Below are 27,594 nucleotides of genomic sequence, written 5' to 3'. Positions count from 1 at the left end.
CGAAATACCATTTTTTTGGGGGGGGGGGGGGATCATACAAACTCCACGAGAGGCGTTTATTGAAATCTGAAGTATCTTTGGTATCTATGTAAATGGGTCAGAGCCAAAGTGGACTCAAATAATTCTTATCCTTATTCACTTTTCTTACTGATATGCACATTAAGTCGTATTTCTTTAACTTGGACTAATAAAAGTCGTAGTGAACCAACTTGGACTCAATTAGTACTTCTATACTCTGCAGTATTTTGAAATTGTCCATATGTAATTCTGTATAATGGTTTCACTTGTGCTACTGTTTATCTTTGTATCCTTCTCAAATGACTCTTGACAATTAGACAATATATTAAAAGTATGTAAAGATCAGTACAGCGTATCAGTTCTTCGTGAGTGAGTCGGCAGACGTATCGCATTGTGGCCAATTAGTCCCGGTTTCGAGTTCAAATAGAGGACAGTTTGTTTCGGATGTTAAGTTGAGAAACGGTTTGGACTCCGTTTTAAGCTTATGTGAGCCCTTCCAGCATAGCCCGGTTGTTGCATAATAACACCAAGGTGAAACAAACTTATTTCTGTCCATATGTCATATAAATACATAGAGCAAATTATTTAAACAAACAAACAAACAACAACAAAAAAAAAAAAAAAAAAGTTTAAACCAAAAACTTTTTTTTTTTTTTGCTTTTTTCAATAAAAACCATGGTTTTTGCCAACCGTGTCCAAAACACTCATTTACGTGATTAGTTACATTCATTTAATGTAAGACAAAGATTTGAAAATCTAAACTAGTGAAAAAAAGGGGGAAGAAAATTGGAATTATAGATGCATCGGAAATGAATTTACTATTGGATCGTTGATCTAACCACAGTTTGTGGATGATTCACCAATATATTCCATTGCACAAGCAAAAGCAAACCATAATACGCACAACTACAGAACGTAACTTTGTTATGCACCATTAGTGGAAAACACAGGTTAAGTTTCTAAGTTTGAACTTGGCAATTAAATAAACAAGGACACACAAACACATCTGAAATCATCTTAGCATTTTAATTTCAAATGCTTATAGAATCTCATTCTTTGAATTCCCTGACTTCCCAACCTTCTTAAATTCTGATTTTTCCACGTTTGTCACCACCCTGGATTTGTATCTTAAAATTAGATTAGCCTTTAAATTAGCAAGCTTCAAAGTGTGTGTAATATTTTAATTTTTTTAATTTTTATTTTTCCATTAAGATCATCTCAAAACTTTGCGTCGTATTAAATTCGAGGTTTAGTATGTTCAAGTTAATACGGTACTAAGCTCAAAAAGTTGAGTTAAAAAGAGAGAAAAGTTACTTTAAAAGTTATAGTGGTAATCAAGATACGGAACATAAAATATCAGATAACTAGCAGCGTTCACCCCGCTTCGCTGCGGTCACCCCGGAACGTAATAAACTTTGTTACTTAGATAATTTTTACTTTTTCGCTTTCAAGTGATATGATAAAAACCATAGAAGATTGCAGTAAATCTTAACATTATATCGCCTGTCATTTATGTTAACCCGCCCCGCTTCGCTGCGGTCATCCCGGTGCTGGCATATTGTAAAAGTGTCTGTAAAAATAAGCAAATCAATTAAAAAATTTTAAACAGAAGATTCAAGCTATTTTCCGCTGTATATCGCCTGTCATTTATGTTAACCCGCCGAGTGACACGGTCATGCGGGTTGCATATAAATACTTTTATTTTTACCTATGATGAACTAATAACAAAGGATTTGTACGTTATGGACACTTGAATGGTCAATTATCTCAAGACACTGGTAATTAAAAATTAAAGTGATATGATAAAAACCATCTAGGGTCCAAATCCTAATAACCCCCCAAAAATGAAAGAAATTGGTTCAGCCGTATTAGCGTGATGAGCGGACAAAGAATTGTACGTTCTCTTTTATATATATAGATAAAATTATATATTTATTGTAAATAGAATAGAACACACTACAAAGAAGCACAGCCTATCACTTTTCTGTAAAAGTGGTAAAGACAATGTTGGTATTTTATTTTGAAGCCTTGATCTTTCAGCACCAAGGCTATGTAAAAAGAACGTAGGATTTGGTGTCCTAACAGCCTGGACAAATTCTAAACCACACACAAAATACTACGTATGTCAATCATACGGCTACTTCGGGTCAATTATGTCTATTAGTGATAAAAATACGTACTTTCCATATAATACCAAAATATTACTAGCACTAAAGCAGGATTACTCTCTATTCAATGTGAGCAGAAATCTTGATCTAAAGTGCACAGGAAGGAACTATGACAGTTTTATGCAATTTGATGCATCCAAGTCTGGTTTGATATTCTAAACTAATATGAGTCATTCACCTTGGAGTTTTACAGCAATCAACTGAACTTCATGAACAGAGAATTGATGTAACCGAGAAATTAGAGATTGAGTTTATACTAGACTTTTCTAAAAGTTTCTTACATTAGCTACTACAACAGATTTGAAATCCCGTTCTTTTCCTTTGTGTCACTTATCCCACATGAAGACAATGGACCAGCTGCATTAACTTGGAACGCCACCATCCTAAAATTCATTGTTTTATATCTCATCGTTTTGCACCCATTTTGCACCGTTTTGCACCTTGCTTTAAAAATTTTGTATCCTCACCATTAGTGAGAAATTCAAAATTCAAAATGGTGATCCAAGTTAATGGTATTTCAGCCACTAACTCATTTCCAAGATTAAACAATACCATCATCATCTAGTAGTTTTGCACCGTTTTGCACCCTCTTTCAAAAATTTTGTACCATCACCCTAACCGAGAAAATAACATTTCAAAATTCAAAATTCGAAATTTGCCACAAAAGCAAAATTTAAGTTTCAACCTGCCATAAGATAGAGTGCGTTTTGCACCTTCCGAAAATACCAATATTTCAATTTGTACTCCCACAGTTACCGAGAAATTTAAAATTCAAAATGCCGAATTACCATTAACTTGGAACGCCACTATTTTGTACTGAAGAATTACGAACACCAGCGTCTTCTACGAGTTTTGCACCCTCAGAAAATGTTGATATTTTATTTTGTACTCTCGCCGTTAATGAGAAATTCCGAATTCAAAGTGTCGAATTACCATTAACTTGGAACGCCACTATTTTGTACTGAAGAATTAAGAACACCAGCGTCTTCTACAAGTTTTGCGCCCTCAGAAAATGTTCATATTTTATTTTGTACCCTCGCCGTTAATGAGAAATTCCGAATTCAAAATGCCGAATTACTATTAACTTGGAACGCCACCAATTCGTATTGAAGAACTAAGAACACCAGCGTTTTCTACGAGTTTTGCACAGTCAGAAGATGTCAGTATTTCATGTTGTTCCCTCACGGAAGATAAAAATTCAAAGTGTCGAATTATCATTAACTTCGTACGCCACGAACTTATTTTGAAGAAATAACATCAGCGTTTCCTGTGAATTCTTCTCAGTCAGTAAATGCCGATAGTTAGTTTTGTGTCCCCACAATTGACGAGGAATCAAATTCAACATGCCACAAATTATAGTTTGTCTACAGTAAAACAATATATTTCGGCAATAGGATTGTATAGTAATGAATAAATAATTAAAACTGTACTAATAGGAAACCGGATACCAGGGTTTGAAAAAACCCGGGTTTTTCTGAAAAAGCCCAACCCACCTGGGCCCATATGGGTTTTTTCGGGTATTTTCGGGTTTTATTGGTATTTTTCGGGTTTAATTGGATTTTATCAAAATATTTCAATGTCTTTGGGGTAAAAGTGTTAAAATGTGATTTATATTTCAAGATTATCATTGTCACAACTTGCAAGAATTTTCTAATCACTGCTGTTTTGAAAAAATTGCCGCCATTTTGAAATTTTACGTTGGATATTCGCCAAAATATATACAGCTAATTTAGAGTATCTCGTGCTTCTACTCTAAAAATTTCGACTTAAAAGACCGAAAATTGTGCTTTGTAGCGTGCATACCCGCTATTTTGAAAAAAATAAATTGTCACCATTTTGAAATTTTACGTTGGTATGCCGCCAAAATCTATACAGGAAATTTAGTATGTCTCGTGCTTGTACTCTGAAACTTTACACTTAAAAGACCGGAAGTGATTCCCTGTAGTATGTGTGGTACAAGCAGACGAACGAACAAATGCAGATTGAATCGTCCCAGAAGCCTCAGTGACGTTTGCCAAATATGAACACCAAATATATTAATTTAACAGCGTAAAATAAATGGTTTTTATTGTTGAAGTTCACTTTCGATACCTTGTGCGTTCATTTCGGGAATTTCCCGAGCACTTGTTGCAAGAGGGATCTTTCCAGAAAATTAATTTAAGACCACTAAGAAAGATATAATTCATATTTTATAAAATAAACTAGCTTTTGGCTAGCTGGGGGCTCTGCCCCCAGGTCCCCGAGTTTACTTGGCCTACGGCCTCACATTTCTTATCTATTGCCCTTTGCATCAACAGTGAATTTCATGAACTTGCTCTTCATATTTCCTGAATCTGCCCACCCAAGGGCATCGCCCCCCATACAATGTCTTCAGTTGGCCTACGGCCTTGCATCTCTTGAACCCACAATTCTATCATTTCTTTTCCTATTTCAACTATTTAAAAGATAAGTTTTTGAGTCCCAAGAAAACGCCCATTTAAACAACAAGGGAATTTCTTCATCACCCTTGAAACCCCTAAAAATATTTAAAATATTCACTTTTGGCTATTTTCCTGTGGGTTTGTCCCGAAAAGTTACAATGATGTCAAATTTAACCATTGTAGCCCTGCAGGAAGTGCTCAATAATTTGGGGGTGTAAAAGGTGTTCCACATAAATAACATGGGAAAAATTTTTCAGTTCCCTATAAAACCAATCTAAAGTTGGATTTTTAAATTTTTACTGATTTACTTAGGTACTGCTAAGAAAACGTACAAGCATACCGAATGTCAAGTTTTTATTCCAATTCTACGTACCTAAAACATGAGATTATAGGTCCAAAAAAGGTCCATTTAAATAACATGGGGAAATTTTTCATCCCCTCTTTAGACCCCCTAAAAATTAAGAATATTCACTTTTGGCAATTTTTCTGTCGGTTAGTACCGGAAAGCTACCATCATGCCAAATTTAATCATTGTAGCCCTACAGGAAGTGCTCAATAATTTGTCAGCTCATGTAGTTTTATATATAGTTAGGATGTTTCAGAATCTTAAATGAAATTAAATATTTTCCAGCATAAAATAAATAGTTTTATTGTTGAAGTATTCAGTTCCTATGCTTTTGTGCGTTCAATTGGGGGAATTTCCCGAGAACTTCTTTCGGGACGTGTTTTCTTTCCCTCCTCCCTCGAAAATACAGCTCCCTTTACTGTACATCGAAACTTCCACTAGTACGAAAGTTCGAATTCAGTACTTGAAATAGTAAGCTGTACGTAGTTCGGAACTCTGAGCATCGAGTTTTTTTTAAATTTGACGAATTTTTACGCTTTTGTTGGTGCTGATTCTACAGAATGCTTATTTGAAGCGTACCTACAAATAACTGCACTAAACTGTTGTTGGAAAACTAAATTTTACTGAAGAATACTTGCGTTACCATCAAAGGTAAGAAATAATACTAATAGTTTTACTAATGCACTACATGTTTACTGGTAATACTGGCGTCTATGGCTTTAAACGCGTTAAACGTATGAGGGACAGCGTCCCTCGGTGTCGCCGAGTTGGCGAGCACACTATTCACGGAAAGTATTTTCTAAAGTATAAAATTGCATTTTTTTCTCTTCAAATAGGCTATAACCATACTCCATACATTAATTTGTTACTTAATTATCTCAAGCTTTTTTTTTTTTTAATTCATTCAGTGCATTCAGAACTTTATAAAGGTCTTTTGTTGAATGTTGTTGCATACTTTAACGTGAAAGCATTAAATTCTCCCAAGGAAAGTCCAAAATCTGATAAAAATCACTTTCAATATGATCACCTTAGTTGTATCAATAATATATTAACAAAAAGCTCAAAAACCCAGGTGGGTTTTAAGGTGGGTTTTTTCAGGTGGGTCCAACCCGAAAAAACCCGGTGGGTTTTTTCGGGCTGGGCCCACTTGGGCAAACCCTGCCGAATACTCTTATGGAGATATTTTTGTTATAAGGTTGTTCAATTAATTATGTTTAAATATGAATAAGTATACTGATAACGTACATTATTTTATTATTTGCATGGGTAAAAGTGGATCTGAAAAGTAAGGGCCGCATGAGGTTTCCTTGTCCTCTGTGCCTATCTTTGCCCATTGTAATTTTCTTAGGAAGTGGGGAACGCCATAGATATTATCATTAGTTTTTAACGGCATAGATAGTTTTGGAAGCTGGGTAACGTTGTCCATCTACGTTCCCCTCACTTTTACCCCCTGATTATTAGTGATAAATAGCAGACATTAACGTGGAAATTGTGGGCATTGTGGGGATGTAAAGTAATGAAAAGATGTAAGAAAAGATATGGGAACTGCTGATAAAATATTATTATTTGTGTGTAAATATATTACATTAACATCTATATTCAACAGTAGTAAATAAAATAACAACCAACCAAACTTTGCGTAGCATTTGAACAAACTGCGAACAACATTTAACCCTTACAGGAACCGGGGTTTTTGGGGTATTTTTTCGAATTTCAGTCAAACAGCTACTGCATCGTCACTATTTATCCTAGGATCATGGTTCATACCTCATTCTCTTCAGAATGGATCTGGCTTTCAAATGGTATCACTTTCATGCCCAAACCATATACCAGAAGAGGGAAAAGTGATGTCAAAGGGAAATTTTCGTGGGATTTTTTTTCACAATTTGGGCCCCTCTGGAACGGCCCTGTGTGAACGTAGAGATCTCAGAAAAATCTGATAAATAGTACTTGTAAGACTGAATGTGTGTGCCAAATTTCAAGTTTCTATTTTGAATACTAAGGACGGGAGAAATTTTATCAAGAATTCCCACAATGCCCCAAATTACCGCAAAAGACCATGATCTCAGGTAAAAATTTTCCTGAGACATCTCTATTTACCCTATAATCCGCCAATCATTTTCTTCAGAATAGAACTGCCTTTCAGGCGGTACCTTTCACATGTCTCGATAATGTATCTAAGGCGGGAAAATCCCGAAAAAAAGGATTTTTTGGTCTAAATATCCTTTTTTTAACTTTTTGTCCCTCTGGACCCCCTGTTTTAACGCAGAAATCTGAAAAATCTGTTAAATATTACTCGGCGGGCTGAATGTTTATGCTCAATTTCAATCTTCTAGGTGCAAAAATAAGCCCAAAAAATGTCCAATATTATACTATACAGGTATATTTTGATAAAAATTCCCTGAGACATCCCTAATTACCGTAGGGTCATGTTTCGCACATCACTCTTCATAATAGAACTGCCTTTTCGGAGGTACCATTCACATGTCTCCATCATGTATCTAAGGCGGGAAAATCCCGAAGAAAGGGATTTTCCGTTCTAAATATCTCTTTTTTCAACTTTTAGCCCCTCTGGACCCCCTGTTTTAACGCAGAGATCTGAAAAAAATTGATAAATACTACTAGGTGGGCTGAATGTTTGTGCAAAATTTCAATCTTCTACGTGAAAAATAAGCCCACCAAAAAATAATGAACATAGGTTTAATACAAGAAAATATATTTTTTAAAATTATGACGTCATCACCTCCTATTGTCTCGACGCAGGAAGGAGTGAAACCATACGTAAGGTCTTCTACAATGCCTCTGGACCGGACGAAAATGCTCGAATAGGAGAGTTATAACGCAATGTACCATGAAACACCCGTATGGTACAAAAAACCTGCAGAAGTGCAACACTGTGTTCATTTTCCTTCACTTTCTGACACAAAATGCATATCTTGAACTGTTGCTATGGAAATACTACGTATACCCATTTGGAAAGGTGTTGCATCTTAAAATTACTAATTATTTTGTGTTTATTGCATGGGTGTACGGAAACCATAGCCCAGCGTTTCCCAACCGGTGTGCCGCGAGGAAACTGAAACAAAATTAATAATTCTATAGCAAGTAAATTGCAAGACATAGGAAAAAAAATATATTTGTATTTTACATTACTATGAACCTCTACAATGGAAAAAAAAATACTGTAATTGCAATATTATTGAGCATACTGTGTAGCAGATAGTATTTCGGGAACAGAATTTTATACACATTTCCATGGTTAGCTCCTGTGTTGCGCTTCAATTGAAAGTTCATACTAACACCGAGAAATGGAAACACTTGTACGGTACGCGTCAAGCGAACACTCGTAGGTAGAATACTCATTCGCACGTGAACGACAGAACAACATACGTGGATTACTAGAAAAGTATCCGATCTTATTTTTTTTTTTTCGAAAATCTGATGGAGTTGGAGCAGGCACGCTTGCGTAAGCCGATCTTGAACCTTCGTGCGCATGCGTGAATTTTTTCCCGCCTGTCGAAAGCGTAAGTTGTTGGCAAGCATCATCTCAGTGAGGTAATGTGTAGTGCTGCTGCATGTAAGTGAAATGACGGAACGACTGGAGCAGCACTACTTGCATCAAAGTTTGCCGAAAACTGGGCGACAGCCAGGTGGAAACCATTTGGAAGATTCAGACGACTTTCGCGAACGATACTATGGGCGTCACACAGATTAAGGAGTGGTACAACCGGTTTAAAGACGGCCGAACATCGGTGGAGAGCGAGCCACGCTCAGGTCACCCAACAACTTGCCGAAATAACCAGGTCATTTCCAACGTGAACGCTGTGGTGATGCGGGACTGCCGTGTGACTATCCGAGAGATAGTGGGAGAGGTGGGCATAAGCACTTTTTCTGTACATTCCATTTTGACCCAAGATTTGGCCATGAAGAGAGTGGCGGCAAAATTCGTGCTGAAGCTGCTAACGGCCTAGCAAAAGCAACTTGGTGTTAAAGTCGCACAGGACATGCTGGATTCCGCAAACACTGACTCTGACGTGCCTGAAGTTGCCACCCCCCACCTCTTCCAAATTACACCAAACATTGCACAACATTAGTGCATCGTTAGTGCACGTTAGTGCACTCAGAACTAACGTTAGTGCTATCAGCGTTTAAGAGATATTGAAAATTTTCGGTGGGGGGGGGGGGGCAACTTCATATGAAGTTAGCTCCCCACCCATCTTTATGCAAACAGATTTTCACAAAACTTAGCGCATCGTTAGTGCATTGCTGTGCACTTAAACACACTAAGCACTACTGTTAGTGCTACCATATTTTGGGATTTATTCAAGATTTTTGGTGGGGGGGCAACTTCAGAAATATCAAATTCTATACAAATAGAGGTAGAAACATGGAGTTAACGGCAATCATTAGTGCATCGTTAGTGCACTTAAAAGCACTAACGTTAGTGCTACCATATTTTGGGATTTATTCAAGATTTTTGGTGGGGGGCCAACTTCAGAAATATCAAAGTCCATACAAACCTTTAGTGCTTTCTAGAAGCACTAACAATCCACTAACGTATGGCATTAATTTTTTTGTTACTGCTTGAAGTTGGGGTAAGTTCATCGTGCCCTCCAAAGATATTGTACTTCTAGCACCTACACTAATGAAGTACTAACGTTAGGGGTTGGTGCACTATGAACCACTAACAATTGCACTAGAATATATCATTAGAGCTTTTGAATTTGGCGGAAATTTGATGCAATTAAAAATTCCCAATAAATTTCTTATGGGAGTTTCGTGACATGTAATTGTCCATAACTGCACTAAGGATTGCACTAGAATAGATCATTAGTGCTCTTGAATTTGACGGAAGTTTGATGCAATGTAAAATTTCCCATAAATTTATTATGTGAGTTTCGTGACATGTGATTGGCCATAACTAAACTAATAGTGAAGTACTGGCTAAACTGTTAGTGTTTTCTAGAAGCACTAGCAATGCACTAACGAATGGCACTCAGTTTTTTGTTAGTGCTTGAAGTGGGGGCGCTAAGTTCACTCTGGCCTCAAAAGGTATTTTAAATGTAGCACCTATACTAATGAAGCGCTAACCTTAGGTTTAGATGCACTAAGAAGCACTAACAATGCACTAACGATTGGTCTAGAAGAGATCATTAGTGATTTTAAATTTGGCGGAAATTAGATTCAATAAAAAAAATTGCCACAAATTTTTTGTGAGTCTCGTGATATGTAATTGGCCATAGCTACACTAATAGTGAGGCACTAACGAAATTGTTAGTGTTTTATAGAAGCACTAACGAATGGTACTATTTTTTCCGTTAGTGCTTAAAGTATGGGTGCGAAATTCACGCTGACTTCCCCAAAGGTCTTTTTACTTGTAACGCCTACACTAATGAAGCACTAACGTTAGGTGTTTGTGCTCTAAGAAGCACTTAAGATGCACTAACAATTGCACTAACAGAGGTAATTAGTGCTTTTGAATGCGATGGGAATTTGATACAATGAATAATTCCTCATGTGTTTCTTATGGGAGTTTTTTGACTTATAATTGGCCATATCCACACTAATGGTGAAACACTAACGAAACTACTTGTATCTTCTAGAGGTACTAACAATGTACTAACGAATAAAACTAATTTTTTCGTTAGCGCTTGTAGTGGGGGCTAAGTTCACGCTAATTTCGAAAGTTTTCTTTACTTGTAACATTAGTGCTTCCTAGTGCACCTACACCTAAGTTTAGTGCTTCTTTAGTGTAGGTGCTACAAGTAAAAAACCTTTACGGGCCAGCGTGAATTTGGTTCCCACTTCAAGCACTAACGAAAAATAAGCCCATTCGTTAATGCATCGTTAGCGCTTCTGCAAAACACCCATAGTTCCGTTAATGCTTAACTATTGATGTAGATATGGTTAATTATATGCCACAAAGTCCCATAAGAAATTCATGGGCAATTTTTCATTGCGTCAAATTTCTGCCAAAATAAAAAGCACTAATGACCTCTTCTACTGAAATCGTTAGTGCTTCATAGCGCACTAAAACCTAACGTTAGTTCTTCATTAATGTAGGTTCTACAAGTAAAAAAAACCTTTGGAAGCCTTCATGAATTTGGCGCCCCCACTTCAACCAATAACGAAAAAATTAGAGCCGTTCGTTAGTGCATCGTTCGTGCTTCTAGAAAATACTTTCAGTTTTGTTAGTGCTTCACTATTAATGTAGTTATGGCCAGTTACATCACAGGAAACTCGAATAAGAAATTTAAGGGGAGTTTTTCACTGTGTCAAATTTCTGCCAAATTAAAAAGCACTAATGATTACTTCTAGTACAATCCTTAGTGTCTCGTTAGTGCTTCTTCGTGCACCAACCCCTAACGTTAGTGCTTAATTAGTGTAGGTGCTACAAGTAAAATATCTTTGGTGGTCAGCGTGAATTTGCGCCCACTTCAAGCACTAACAAAGTAATTAATGCATTCGTTAGTGCTTCCTGAAAATACTGACACTTTGTATGGAATTTGATATTTCTGAAGTTGCCCCCACCAAAAATTTTGAATAAATCCCAAAATATGGTAGCACTAACGTTAGTGCTTAGTGCTTTTAAGTGCACTAACGACTGCCGTTAACTCCATGTTTCTACTTCTATTTGTATAGAATTTAATATTTCTGAAGTTGGCCCCCAACCGAAAATCTTGATTAAATTCCAAAATATGATAGCACTAACGGTATTGCTTAGTGTGTTTAAGTGCACTAACGATGCGCTAAGTTTTGTGAAAATCTGTCTGCACAAAGATGGGTGGGGAGCAAACTTCACATGAAGTTGGCCCTTCACCGAAAATCTTCAATATCTCGTAAACGCTGATAGCACTAACGTTAGTTCTAAGTGCACTAACGTACACTAACGATGCACTAACGATGTGCAATGTTTAGTGTAATTTGGGAGAGGTGGGGGGGCCAACTTCAGGCACGTCTGACCCTGACTTCATGAATACCATCATCACTGGTGACGAGTCCTGGGTGTACGAGTAGGACCCGGAAACCAAATCCCAGTCGTCACAGTGGAAGCATTCCTCGTCACCAAGACCAAAGAAGTATCACAAATATTACTGTTGTAAAAAAAAAAAAAAAAAACACATAGGCGAACTCATTGAAGTTCAGGGTATCGAACTATATGAATCTTGTTGGGTCATGTAATTTTCGGAGATGTAAGCATGTCCTCGTTTCCATGAAAGAGTCGATTTTTTGTCAGTACGCCCATGTAACACTTTTAAAGAGAAAATAATGTTGGAATCTATGGCCTTTTTTAAAAAAAGAAGGATTAGCGTAGAGGTTAGGTCCCACAAGATAAGTCCCACAAATGAACAAAATTGTTAAAAAAAAAAAAAAAAAAAAGGAAAACTCAGGATATCTCAATGTGTCCAATGACACCTATCTTATTGGATCAAAAAAATCGGGGTGTAATCATTTGGGTGAAAAATTTTCAAAGGGTCTGTGAATACCTAGATTATGGAGGTATGGACAGTCACCTAAAAATGTTTATCCCCACAATATGGACATCTCTAGAAATCTTGAACTCTTGTGAGTGATTTTCTACAAAAAATATTTTGTGAAAGCAACGATCCTTTAAAGAAGGAGTAATTTACAGATTTATGCTACCTCTGAGGGCTGGACAACCCTTTGCCTAAAAGCCCATAGGTTCCACAAATATGATTATATCGTGAAAAAACACTACATAGACAAACTCAAAGGACTTCGAGGATTCCAATAATATAAATCTTGTGAGCACACCCAAACTCTGAAGTATGTTCAAGACATTCGAAGAAACTTTATCTTCACAATATAAACATCTATGGAAAGCATGAACTCTAGTGAGTACGCTCACGTGATTTCTATACAAATAAGACATTTTTAAGGGATGTATGACCTTTTAAAGAACAGGTAGTATAGGTTTAGGCTACCTTACAAGGTTCGCCAATCTTTGTTTTAAGAAGCCGTAAGTGTCACACATATGATATTGTAAAAATATTTCATGAGCCAACTCTGGAGGTTTTAAAGTTTCCAAACATAGCAATCCTTTTGGGTGACAAATTTTCTTAATGTCTGAGTATAACTAGGTTCTGAGGTATGAACAGGCCCTTCGAAAAATTTATATCCACATCAGATGGACATTTGTGGAAAACATGAGCTCTTGTAAGTACGACTGTGTATTTCTTTTACAAACAGCTAATTTTGTGAGACCTATGCCCTTTTAAAGAAGTAGTGTTCAGATTGAAGCTACTTCTAAAGACTTGATATTCCTTGGTTCAAAAGAACGTAAGTTCCAACAATATTAAAGTGTGAAAAATTTACACCGCCAAACTGAGAAATCTTCAAAGCTTGAAACATATCAATCTTGTTAGATGAAAACATTTTCGGGGATTGTTGTTAATTCTATAAAATCTAGCGCCCGAAGTTAACAAGCTATCCTCATCCAGAATTTATCGTTAACTATGATAGCACAACATGAAATATCGGAGTTTTCTGAGGGTGCAAAACTCGTAGAAGCCGTTGGTGTTCTTAGTTCTTTAATATGAGTTGATGGTGTTCCAAGTTAATGGTAATTCGGAATTTGGAATTTTTCATTAAATGTGAGGGTACAAAATGAAATATCGATATTTTCTGAGGGTACAAAACTCATAGAAGACGCTGGTGTTGTTAATTCTTTAATTCGAATTGGTAGCGTTCCAAGTTAATGTTAATTCGGCATTTTCAATTCGGAATTTCTCATAAACTGTCAAGGTACAAAATGAAACATTGACTGGTGTTCTTAATTCTTCAGTACAAAATAGTGGCGTTCCAAGGTAATAGTAATTTGGCATTTTGAATTCGGAGTTTCTCATTAACTATGAGGATACATAATGAAATATTGATATTTTCAGAGGGTGCAAAACTCGTAGAAGACGCCTATATTGTTAATTCTTTAATACGAATTGGTGGTGTTCCAAGTTAATAGTAATTCGGCATCTTGAATTCCAAAATTCTCATTAACTGTGAGGGTACAAAATGAAATATCGATATTTACTAAAGGCGCAAAACTCGTAGAAGACGCTGGTGTTCTTAATTTTTCAGTACAAAATAGTGGCGTTCCAAGTTAATGGTAATTCGGCACTTTGAATTCGGAATTTCTCATTAACGGCGAGACTACAAAATAAAATATCGACATTTTCTGAAGGTGCAAAACTCGTAGAAGACTCTGGTGTTCTTAATTTTTCAGTACAAAATAGTGGCGTTCCAAGTTAATGGTAATTCGGCATTTTGAATTCGAAATTCCTCATAACGGTGAGGGTACAAAAGGAAATATCGACATTTTCTGAGGGTGCAAAACTCGTAGAAGACGCTGGTGTTCTTAATCCTTCAGTGCAAAATAGTGTCGTTCCAAGTTAATAGTAATTTGGCATTTTGAATTCCAAATTTCTCATTAACTGTGAGGGTACAAAATGAAATATCGGTATTTTTTGAGGGTGCAAAAGTGATAGAAGACGCTGATATTCTTAATTCTTCGGTACGAAATAGTAGCGTTCCAAGTTATTAGTAATTCGGCATTTTGAATTTTAAATTTGTCATTAACTGTGAGGGTACATAATGAAATATCGATATTTTCTGAGAGTACAAAACTGGTAGAAGACGGTGTTGTTCTTAATCCCTCAGTACAAAATAGTGTCGTTCCAAGTTAATAGTAATTCAGCATTTTGAATTCGGAATTCCTCATTAACCTTGAGGGTACAAAATGAAATATTGATATTTTCTCAGGGTGCAAAACTCGTAGAAGACGCTGGTGTTCTTAATTGTTCATTACAAAATAATGGTGTTCTAAGTTAATGGAAAATCGGCATTTTGAATTCGGAATTTCTCACTAACGGCGAGTGTACAAAATAAAATATCGACATTTTCTGAGGGTGCAAAACTCGTAGAAGAGGCTGGTGTTCCTAATTCTTCAGTACAAAATGGTGGTGTTCCAAGTTAATGTCTCATTAACTGTGAGGGTACAAAATAAAATATCGACATTTTCTGAGGGTGCAAAACTCGTAGAAGACGCTGGTGTTCTTAATTCTTTAGTACAAGATAGTGGCGTTCCAAGTTAATGGAAATTCGGCATTTTGAATTCGGAATTTCTCATTAATGGTGAGGGTACAAAAGGAAATATCGACATTTTCTGAGGGTGCAAAACTCGTAGAAGACGCTGGTGTTCGTAGTTCTTCAGTACAAAATAGTGGCGTTCGAAGTTAAGGGCAATTCGGCATTTTGAATTTTAAATTTCTCGGTAACTGTGGGAGTAGAAATTGAAATATTGGTATTTTCGGAAGGTGCAAAACGCACTATCTTATGGCAGGTTGAAACTTCAATTTTGCTTTTGTGGCAAATTTCGAATTTTGAAATGTTATTTTCTCGGTTAGGGTGATGGTACAAAATTTTTGAAAGAGTGCAAAACGGTGCGAAACTACTAGATGATGGTATTGTTTAATCTTGGAAATGAGTTAGTGCTGAAATACCATTAACTTGGAACACCATTTTGAATTTTGAATTTCTCACTAATGGTGAGGATACACAATTTTTAAAGCAAGGTGCAAAACGGTGCAAAATGGTGATATATAAAACAATGAATTTTATGATGGTGGCGTTCCAAGTTAATGGAGCTCAATGGACCCTATGACCAGCCTAACAAATATGCCTAACAGGTTAATACACAAGCTCGTACTTTTATTTTGAAATTAGTTTTCACAATATCGAAGAATTCGAAGTAGCATGTCCTGATTTTTTTCTATACAACATGTATGTAACTCCAACGGTATTTCATTGTCTACCGCAGAGCTGTAATTCTATCTTGATGAAACGCACAGGAGGAAGAACAATTGGATAAACTGTAATAGTACCTCCTCCTACCGCTCCGATTTTTGCATGTAGATGGTATCTGGTTTCTGGTTTTTCGCTGAGACATTAACAAGGACGAACGGAATTATCCTACAAAATAACTAAAGAAGAAATTCATACACGTTTATTGAAGAGGCTAAACGTAAAACTGCTCACAATGTAAGGAAAAAAAAAATCAAATTTACCATTCACCTATATGATTTTTACCAGTTTCGGAGCACCTCGGGTCTTTCCGGCGGGTCAGAAAAGGAATAAATGGGGACAGAAAACTTGGGTCAGAACAAGTGGGTAAGTGAAGATTCTTTGAAAGATCCGCAGAAGAAAACACTAAAAACAAATTGGAGAACGCAATTAACACAAGCCGTTGAAACAAAAAGAATACTTACAACGTACTAAGTATGAACTTTCCCTTAATCACTAAAAACAAATATTCCAGCTAAACAATTGCGTTAATTCTGCTCATTTTATCATCAGTGTGATACCATACTCACGTACAGAGTTACCAGGTTCAATTTTCCCTGCACCTTCCAAATTTACCGAAATAAACCCATGCACATTTAGTATCCCACTATGATTCCCGTTAGTTTATACTGATATTTTCAGCAGCCTCCCTTCTCCCCTACAGTATTGACAAAAATGTTACTATAAACCAGGTTCGAAAAAATCTGGGGCGCCGGGTCGCAAGGGCGACTAGAACTACGAGTCTGGCGCCTAGCTTGTTTTGACTTAAGTATTCCCAATTTTTATGTACCAATAGTTCTTATTTTTATGTGCTTAGATGGACAGAGCAAATCATAATAAAGTTCCTAAGAATTTAGTTTTGAATTTACCTTGAACCTTAACATGAACAGCTGATCATTATAGGCATCTGATTCATCCAGAGAAGTGGAGAATTCATATTTCAGTGCCTAAACTACAAGTCACGTACACAGGCATAAAACTTAGACACTGACGCTGTGTAGAACTTCACTGCATTGCCTTTAATTGCTGTTACCTTTGAGGGGTAGGTTTTTATATCAGAATTTAGAAGTTATAAAGGTCAAAAATATAGGCCTACGTATCAAATTGAACTTTCTGGCGCCTGATTTTCAGAACTAACATGTAGTTCAGAAAAGAATGATTTCGAGCCCTACTATAAATTATAGTAAGAAATAAGTATATAATATACAAGGATATATTCTGAGAAATGCTTCAAAGATTGATATGCATTTCTTATCCAAGTTTCCTGCCACTAATTCACGCCTTTTAATATTAATGTAGAATGTTTGCAGATATATTTCTTCATTACTTTAGAGATTGTATATTATGCGCGAGATCCATTAAGTGGTTTGAAAGCCCCACGTGAAGGAACGAGGGGGAAGGGTCAGTGCGAATATATATAACTCGCATAATTATTTTCTATATTATAAACTATAATTATTTTCCTCTTCCTTTTCAGATTTGGGCTTCTGAAGGATTTCATAGAAATTTCCTGCCCACTACTTGACTTCAATGAACTTCTAATGTTGCAGAAATGTAATGAAATTAGTAATAAAATAAAGCAATTTTGAATTAAATCTAGTAAATAACTATAAAATGAAATTTGGTAAATAACTGAAATAATTATTTGTGGTGCGAGCGCCTGAATACGTAGTGGCGCACCACATTTTAGTGATAGAAAGTATGCTGAAATTATAGAATATGTAATGTACAGTATGCATGTCTCTGCGTTTAATTATGATAGTTGAAATAAAGCTGCTTACCGTACATAGAGCATGTTCATTTATCTTTACTTTGTCACTACCGAAATGCCCGGGGTGCTCCACTACAATGTGGAAACGACATTGAAGCGGCGAATAGTTAAGTTTGGAATTCTTCTCCACATATACTCTGTTCAATATAAGTTATCACACATTTATTAGAAGTATGATATTGGGTAACAGACTCAACAGTACTTTTATTTGTTTAAGTACGATTTCATATTCCAGGTACTCAAACCTATTAAAGTGGTTTTTGTGGGGGGATCTTTGATGCCGGTCGCCTCCAAGTGAAAATCGGAAGCAAAATACAATCTCTGGATGTAAAAACTGGAGGGCATATCAGGTAAACAGAGATCAGCTGTTTTCACAACACATCGAAAACATGAAAGCAGAAAAAGGAAAAATTCACTAAGTATAAAGAACACGCAGATCTTCCCACTTAAACATATTTCTGTTGTAATTTAAAAAGTACAACTCCTAAACTATTTGCTACATTCCAAGTTCAGACATTTATGATGAAAAGTGAAATGCTGCATGAAACGATCTTAGAACATCTATAACGAGAGTAATGTATTCCCAGTGTTAAAATTACATCAGCATACACTCATGTCCAAAACTAAAGAGAATTAATTTCGGAATGTAACCCTTACATTATGTTGATCCCGTGAATGCTCGACATTGGGGTGGCACATATAACTGAAATTACGTAAGTACCAGCTCGTTCGGTGATACATGATTATAACACGATGAACGTCCGTAGGAGAAACATGTAATCAATGAGTTTTATTTTTCGGAATGTGCAGTACATAACGGTCATATAGCCTACAGAGCATATGTGAATGATATAATGCGCGGTCGGATCATTGGTAGATTAGAAATGGAGCAACGTCAACATGGTTTGGTTAGGGATTTGAATGTTCCTTGCAGCGTTGTGTCGCGACTGTGAAATAGTCTCCTGACTGGTGGAAATATTGAAAGGCAGTATAACCGAGACTATCGACATGCAACAATGCCGTTCGAGGATCGTTATCTAGTCTTAGATGGCAGATGAAGATCAACGAGAACAGCAGATACACTAGATCTAGATCTTGCAGCTGCCTCTAGCACCCACGTATCACGTCAAACTGTATACCGATGGTTATACAAATTCACATTGTATAATGCCGCAAGTCCACAGCGAGTGGATCCCAAAACAGGGAGTAGTAATGTACTCTTCAGTGATGAGTCACGATTGTTTGGAAATTGATTCTCACCGTCTGTTTGGAGGGCATCAAGAACAAGCTAGCATTACCAAAATGTTGCTGAAAGGGGGTTAGGAACAACTTTCACGTGTTCCAGTAGCGGACGGGAACAGCTGCGATCTATAAAAACAATATGTTCGACTGTTCCATGGTGCATACGATCCTTAATTTCGTTTTATGAATGATAATACACGTCCACATAGGATACACTTGGTGAAGGATTGCCTGCAGCATGAAATAGACACGCGTCTCTAGTGGCAATGCAGTCACCGAATCTTAATCCAATTAAGCATGCACAGGACGCCATCTAACCAGGGACTGCAGCCTTAACATCTCCATCACGGTCAATTGCTGAACTGCGCATGGTTCTTGTGTAGGAGTGGGATGCTTTACCACATGAGATGCTCAGGGTGTCTACTAAAATTCCAAAATGAAATTTCGTGACTTTTTCGTGACCTTTTCATTACCAAACCATCGTAACATTCAATAACAGTACTTATATTCTTTAGCACTTTACCTTATCTCTAGTTTCAAAGGCTATTCCCTGGAGCGATAAAAATTTGGTGTCTTCTCACATCGCTTTCACTACATCCACTGTACACAGGGTGTCCCAAAAGTAATGACGAAAACCGAAACCACAGATTCCTGGCACCAAAACGAGAACAAATGTTTATATGACATACAGTCCGGAAATGGACAAGGGCGGAGCTAAACAGCTTCGAATGTGGGGAGAAAGGAACTTCACACTTAGGGAAAGGAACATGCCGATTTACAAAACCGCATTGAAGATCCGTGTGAACAGTTACTCAAAAAACCGGGAGTGATGGAATGCATTCGAAATTCACGATTAGCACGTTACATAGATGTGGGAGGACAGCATTTTGAACATCTTATGTAGGTACGTTTATTGTTAGCACCTATGACCTAGTAGTTTGCAGTGCTACTCTGTGTAAGATTGTACGTTACAAAAACAGCACATGATTGTAGATTCTGCCTGTTATTTCATTACAGGACATCACTAGTTATACTTGTTCTTATTTCTACCCTCTCTCTGCAAGTTTCTCTCTGGTATACCCATTGAGATTATGCAGCCATCCTAAGTGATCTTTGCTTTGACCCCCATTGTACATGTGTGTGCAATCGTGCCATGGATAACTTTTTTCAGTATGGTTTCCGTTTTTACTGCACCGTTTCATTACCCCCCTTCCGTACAGACATTCAGCGAATCCCTAAATGACATATGGAAAATCTTTAGTGCGGTTATGTAACATACATGTAACATTTCAAGCCGATATGACTTTTATATCTTTCTGAACCCCATTTCTAGCTCCAATCATTATCCTGCTGGCAGGTGGTGTAGTTCCCTTCACAACACACTAAACTGCATGTCATATAAACATTTTTTCTTGTTTTGTTGCCAGGAATCTGTGGTTTCATTTCTCGCCATTACTTTTGGGGATCTAATATATACATAAAGTTCACAGAATTATGTAGGATATGCTGTAGTCTCTTAAAGAAGTAAAAAACTTATGTGTGTATTGGCATTTGGCAAAATTTCCCTTGCATAGTTTTAAAAACTACTACGTTTATAAAAGCATATGGCAATTTATTTTTTTTTATTTTATTTATTTATTTATTTATTTTTTTTTTTTACTGGTTTTGTATGCCTTCAGGAAGACAAGCTTACCACTGTAGTTAGTTTAGATTGGTTCAACAATTTATTATGTTTAACTAAAAGTTGTGAAAAAAAAGTCTAAGAGCCTAGTAACACACTACTATGAAAGAAACATAGGCATGTTACATATCAATCTTCCCAGGAAAGAGTGATCTTGTAAGTGCTTCTTTTCAAATAGCTGCATTTTTCACACAGATCTTACTGTACTACTACGAAACTACATATTTTACAAGTAGTCTCGAAAACGGGGCTATTTGGAAACAACACATTCTGGCTGCTGGGAAACTTCAGTTTTAGTAAAATTTTGTTATGAATGCAGGAAAACTTTACATGGACTAACAAAGGAAGAGAGGGAGATTATAAGTGGAAGATGGTTTATATACCAGTCGAAAGCACTATTGACGCCTATTACGAACCTGTAATAAAATATTTCCGAATGCATATACTCTGCGAGTTATATGAATATACAGGATGTCCAAAAAGTCCGTTGCCACCTCTAGAAATCGCAAACTGTAAGTCAGATTCCAAAACAGGAAAACATGTGTTTGATTACTTTAAAAATCCAACTTATCAAAGCAAAAAGTGTTGTCCCAGGGCCACCCGCATGGTCCCAAGTGGGGTCCAACTCAAAATTTTTAAATAGCAAGAGGGATCAAGTAGCATATCGTTGTAAAGTTGTTAAAAATGAAAGAAGACGGAACAAGTCTCGACTCTCTAAAATTAACCTGTGGAACATGGTGACCGGTCAAAATGACAGCAAAAACGTCATTGTAAAGTCTACGGCCACCTAAAAAAATCTGAAACGGCGAGAGGTGTTAAAACAGGAAACTACGTGTGTCATCATTCCAAAAGTACAATTAAAGTATTTAAAAAAATGTTCCAGGGTTCCCCACAGAGGTCCTACTCAAAATTTTCAAATAGCAAAGGAGGCCAAGTTGCATATCGTTAGGAAATGAAAGAAGACGGAAGAAGTATTAACTCTCTGAAATTACCCTGTGCAAAATGGCGGCCGGTCAAAATGTACATCCTCATTTCGATTTTCCAAGCACATTAGCTTTCAATTTTCCGATCTGCACTTACTGTCATTGTGAGACACTTGCAAGTATTCGCTGTTCCTGGTGCAAGATTTTTTTTTTTTTTTTTTTTTTTGTTTGAATCATTTTATACTTGATAATCCAAACAACGAGCATATGTACCATTATTATACATTATATTTTAACTAGCCAGTTCTATCTAGGTATACTAAAAACTGTCAAATGTTGATACTTTTCTTTTCTTTATTTCTTAATTTAATTTTGTTTTATTATATTTATTTATTTAGACATTACTAGGCCCAAAGAGCAGAATCTCACAGTAGGAGCATTTCCTTTCTTTCCGTTGAGTTCAAGAATTAAAACAAACTGAAACCCGACTACAGAAAGAAGAACTAAAACATAACGTTTGCACAGTGTTATCGTAAAGCGTTCAAACTTGTTCCAACTGTTTTTATTTAACAGCAGCTTTCAAACGATATGCTACCTGACCTCCCTTGATGTGAAAATTTTGAGTAGGACCCCATCTGGGGCAATGCGGAGGACCCTGGGACAAATACTTTTATCTTCAATCATTGGACTTTTGGTATGATGACACACCTTTTCCTGTTTAGACATTTGTCTCACCGTTTAAGGTTCTTTGAGGTGGCCATAGACTTTACAATGAGGTTTTTACTGACATTTTGACCGACCATCATGTTGTCCAGCCTAATTTTAGAGTGTCGAGACTTGTTCCGTCTTCTTTCATGCCCAACAGCTTTCCAACTCTATGCAACTTTGTACTTCTTGCTATTTGAAAATTTTGACTTGGACCCCGCCTGGGAGCCTGCGGGTGGATCTGGGACAACACTTTTTGCTTTGATACATTGTACTTTTAAAATGATCAAACACATGTTTTCCTGTTTTGGCATCTGTCCGTCTCTCCGTTTGCGACTTCTAAGGGTTGCACTGGACTTTTTGCACACCCTGTATAACCATATAGCTCGCAGAGTATACAATTTCGGAAAATTTTTATTACAGTTTCGTAATAGGCGTTATTAGTTCGTTCGATTGCTGTATAAACCATCTTCCATTTCGATATATATAATCTCCCTGTCATCCCTTGTAAGCTCTAGAAACATCACAAGAAAAATTAATTGCAATAAATAACAAGAGGTAGTATGAAAAAGAAAGAAACTTACGAAGTAACCCCAGTTTACAGTACATCATACTACTCGTTTGAGTACTTCTCCACAAAAATTAAAATAGGCATTTTTTCCGTTTAGAACCACCACCTTCTCTACATAATTTCATTTTAAAAACATGCCAGCAGTACTAGTGAGAATAAACGAGGTTTCGTACGTACTATCCTACGAAGATAGCACAATTATTATGCAACCTCTAACCAATCTACACGAGGCTTAATTTGTCGCGTTTTAGAAGGCACTGCATTACTGCAAAATACAATATCTTCTCTTAGACAAATATGTTCTCTCATCGTGTTGTTCGATTCAGTAACCCACGGCTTTCACCCAATTTCAGAAATTCTTCCTCTTAGCATATAAATTAGTGGTCAAAGCGAGACGGTATGCGATGGTATGCCATACCGCTTTTGGATTTTCAGTGATGAAGACCTATCGCCTCTGGTTTTTCGGTGATCAAGATATACCGTCATTGGAAAGTGAATGCTAATATACAATATCTTGAATAAATTAATTTTTATACACAGTGATTGACTAATAGCTTTGTACGTCAAAGATTTTAAGTTGGCAACACCAACAGTTTTATTTTCTTTTTCCTAATACTTTTATTTTGTTTTTAAAATGAGGTATATACGAAGAAGTTCATCCCTTGCTCCTACGCAAGTACTTGTGTTGATTGTGTTTGGGGTAGCCAACCGTCCAGTATTTTACCGGACAGTTCGGTTTTTAACTTCCTTCTCCAGTGTCCGGTACAAGCTCGAAACCTGATGTTAAATGTCCGGTAATTTTTCATGTTAATAGTCCTATTCTCTGTTCTATTCAGATTATTTTGGAGTAACGAAAGGAATTGTTTGTCGATGAATATGGTTAATGCAGAGCTTGTAATTCGCTTTGATATCGGTCTTGCGCGGAATTTGCTGAAGAATTGGAGGCAGGAATATTTACTGAACTTATCAAAACTGCTGAAGGTCAACAAAAGTATATTTTCAAGAGCGCAGCTAACACTGCTTCATCTTGTGCATGTCATAATTATATTGCTAATTTTATTTTCTTTTTTGCTTTAAATACAGTGTATTATTGATGGCAGACTTCAAAAATTACATGTGCCAACTCAATCAAAATTGGATTAAGAAAATTTAATAAATGCTTCAAAAATAACTAAAGTTATTAAATTCGATCTCCGAATCGCTCAATTTTATGTGAAGTAACCACTTTCAGGTTGTTCGCATTTCTGATGAGCGATGATCTCAAAATCTTAAGAGTATACATACGTGAAGATTTCCATTTTCAAAAGTTGGCAACCCTAGTTGTGTTGGTTGCACATCAGGCTCATATAACAAAGGGATGAGTCCGTTAGGCTATGTAATCTGTGTCGCGGGCCATGGGCCCAATCCAATCAAAAGGCAGTGTATTGAAAATGTGACTTGTTTAAACTGAGATCGGAAAGTATTGTTATGAGTTCAAGGGAACTTCTTTTGTGTCTGCAATTATAAAGAAATACATAAATGAGTCCGGTATTTACGAGAAAAATATAGTGTAAGCTATTAAAAAAATATGTTGTTTTGTTTAAGTGCTTTATTGTTAAATTTGTTCTACTGCATATTGTTTTATATTAAGCGTTTTATACTTTATTGTGCCATATTCAATTGTTTCTTTCTTATGTACATGTCTTGCTTAAATACATATAACTGCCGTGTTTTGAGCACAGGTGGCTTTAGGGTCGGTCTGTTGTGAAGGCGGACGGACCTTCCGGAAGTCTGGAATAATTCTCAATCGAGTGGGGGTCCGTGAGTTCTCCCGCAGGAAATTGTTTAAAATTGTTAATAAAAAGCTCTGCTTTCAATCCTTTCATATATAATTCTTTATAACACAACATAAGGGAATATGTTTTATTCTTCTCAGAAAGTTGGGGACGGGGCAAAGTCTCTCCATGCCCCATCCCCGTAACTACGGAGAAACTCTTTCATGGTTCTGAGTCATTATGTAAATAGAAATGCAATCTTTTAGGCAACATCCCCTCATTGTATTTCAACATTTAGATAGACAATATGTTGAGTCAAAATAGTAATAAAACATACAACCTCTGCTTTATTTCCACTTCGAACACTGATATAAATTACAAAAAACTATACATTGAAATGACACAGCCAACTGCTTCATGACGCCAGTTGAAAGACAAGCTTGTAACGGACCAAAATTTCCGTTACAGAAGTTTTGACATTCTAATAAATAATCTTTGTTATCTCTTAAAATTTACTAATTCTGTGAAGAGAAAAAGAATTTGAATATTATTTGTTTAGTTCCAAAGATGATTTATATCCAGAAAGGCTATAAATCTATACTATTTTAGGGGAGATTTTGATTATTTTAACATTTAAAAATTATATCTACTATTGAATCTTTTTCCTTAAAATTATTAATATCTATATATAGTTGATTATCATAACATTGTACAATATAATTATGTTCCTAACTATTGTAAACATATGTATGATGTTATACTTAGGCAGTAACTTGTCAGAAGAAAAGAAAGAAATATATAGATACTGTTGTTGATTCAAGATGAAGAAAATATGAAAGTTTGTAAATCTTGTTAGTTAGTTATCGACGACTTTTTTTTTTTTTTTTTTTTTTTTTTTTTTTTTTTTTTGAGGTTATTATGATATGTATTTGAAAATGCATATGAGCGAGTAAGTTAATTACGGGTCCCCTCAACTGTTTCCCTGTTGTCTCACCTTATGTTATCATCGTCTCCTTCTTCTGATATATATATATATACAGGCGTTTCATCTGTGGAACTAGCTTAAAATGCATATCAGGAAATTAAGCGTTGATGTCGAAGCTGTTATTCTTTTGATTAGTCTAATCCAGAAGTAGTGTATGTATCTATATGTTTTATAACATGTACTGAATGGTTGGATGATGTATATATGTTTGTGAGTCGACTAGTGATACAACATATGGATTCTCCGTATAAAATGACATATTAAGTTCGAGCCGATGAGATGCCGAACTAAATAGAATGAAAGGTGTTGAATCCAATGTATTTCAATAATCACTCTGTTGACCTTGTCACTATACTCACCTTCCGTACATGTGAAAAGTTATTATACGACTACACACTTCCAGACCGATTTATTTTATGCTGACGTCGACCTGCTTTGTCTAACGAAAACGCCTTGTACTACGAATATAGTATATCGTCACTACAGTTAGGGATTCCACTCTAAGACGAACTTGGTGAAGCGATATCCTGAACCTTTTTACTATATGTAACAAATTCTCTACATATGTTGAAGTAAGAATGTTGAGAATAAGTCATAAGCTCAGGAGCGAATTTGGTGCAAATTAGGCCGAATTTTCATGCATGTGATAGAAGTGTGCTTTGCTTGCGATTTGGTAGCGTCTAAAGCCGACCATACACATTTTTGGTGATGAATTTTGACATTTTATAGAACAAAATTTTCCAGTCTTGACATATTTGTACAGATAAAAAATTCGTGACCTAAAAGCTAAATTTCGTGACTTTTTCTTGACTTTCGTGACCGATTTCTGATTTCGTGACTCGTGACCGATAGACACCCTGATGCTTGATATTCTAATCCGCAGTATGAGTCTGCAGCCTGTATAGCTGTTACAGGGTGTCTACTGGAATACCAGAAAGTAAATTCATGACTTTTTCATGACTTTTCATGACTTTTTTGTTCAAATTTTCATGACCATGGCGATAAAAATTTACCATTAGTAATAATAAACCCCTACCATCAGTGGTGCATCGGTTAAGATGAAGATCACATTATGTTCTTATTTGTCTACTGTACATAATGTCGATTAGCTGACAACTAATTTTAAAATGCAAGAGCAATTTAAAAGGCAGTAAACAAATTTTTAATTGCGGTTCAAGTATGGGTTTAAGGCTTACCAGGTTCTATAGATTTAAAAAAAATCTTGTGAACAGTCCTGTTACATTCAGCTAGGTTTTTTTTATCTGCATTTTATGTACTCTGAATTCTAAATTTATAATTTTCGTTTACAAGGAAAGACGGTCTCGAGAAAATGCACACTATTAATTTTTAATCAATCGTTATGCCATTTGAATTTCTTAAATATTTACTCTTATCATTGTAATAGTAAAATATGGAATTAAAAAAAAGAAAAAAACAGGCAGTGTTTTTGACATTGTTTATTTTGAACTTATCACATAGTTAAAGATCATAGTGAGTTTAGTAATATAATTTTTTACATTTCATAAAGCTTTATATGTAAAAAATTATATTAGTTTACAAGATACGGATTAGAGTCTGGATACTTTCATATACTTTTAAGCTAGTCATATACTTTTAAGCTCTTTCCAAAGTATTCATAATTTTAAGGGTCGCTGAGATGAATAGTGACATTTTAATCCAATTCAACTTCAAGGTCATACTCCACTCTCTAGGAGTGAGGTTGGGAGGGGGGCGAGATTTTAAAAGTAATCAAAAACGACCGATATTAGTGTTAAATTCATAGTTTTGGAAGTCTCTGAGTTTAACGATATCAGTTTTCATGATGTTCAAGTTCATCGGCACTCCTTGGGGTGGGGGTAGGAGAGGATGACTTTTCAGATAAGATAGCTAATTAGTAACTACTGTAATTAGAGCGAATTAAAAACATTAACATATTTTCTCGTGCTTGCACGGAACTATGCGGGTTGCTAGTCTTAAATATCACTTATTGTGAATCTTAAAGAAAGAATCTAAAATTCTGCCGCCTTGTGCTCGAGCACAGAATAGCACTTACCTAAATACGGGCCTGCTCTTACCAGTGAATCACTCTATACTGTATTTGAAGTTTTAATTCTGAGTATAATTATCCATCTACCAGAAATTTGTCTCAAATT

The 27,594-nt window shown here is 36.1% G+C and overlaps 1 protein-coding gene across 2 annotated transcripts in view; it reads right to left on the bottom strand.

The window, feature by feature from the left end:
• The window catches only part of LOC145686130 (protein FAM151B), a 120,285-nt gene that overhangs the window by 15,901 nt on the left and 76,790 nt on the right, over window positions 1–27,594 (bottom strand). The gene's annotated exons all lie outside the window — the stretch shown is intronic.

Source organism: Thermobia domestica, chromosome 5, assembly GCF_964235325.1.
Source record: "Thermobia domestica chromosome 5, izTheDome1.hap1.1, whole genome shotgun sequence".
Classification (NCBI taxonomy): Eukaryota; Metazoa; Arthropoda; class Insecta; order Zygentoma; family Lepismatidae; genus Thermobia; species Thermobia domestica.
This window is presented reverse-complemented; position numbering and strand designations above follow the sequence as displayed.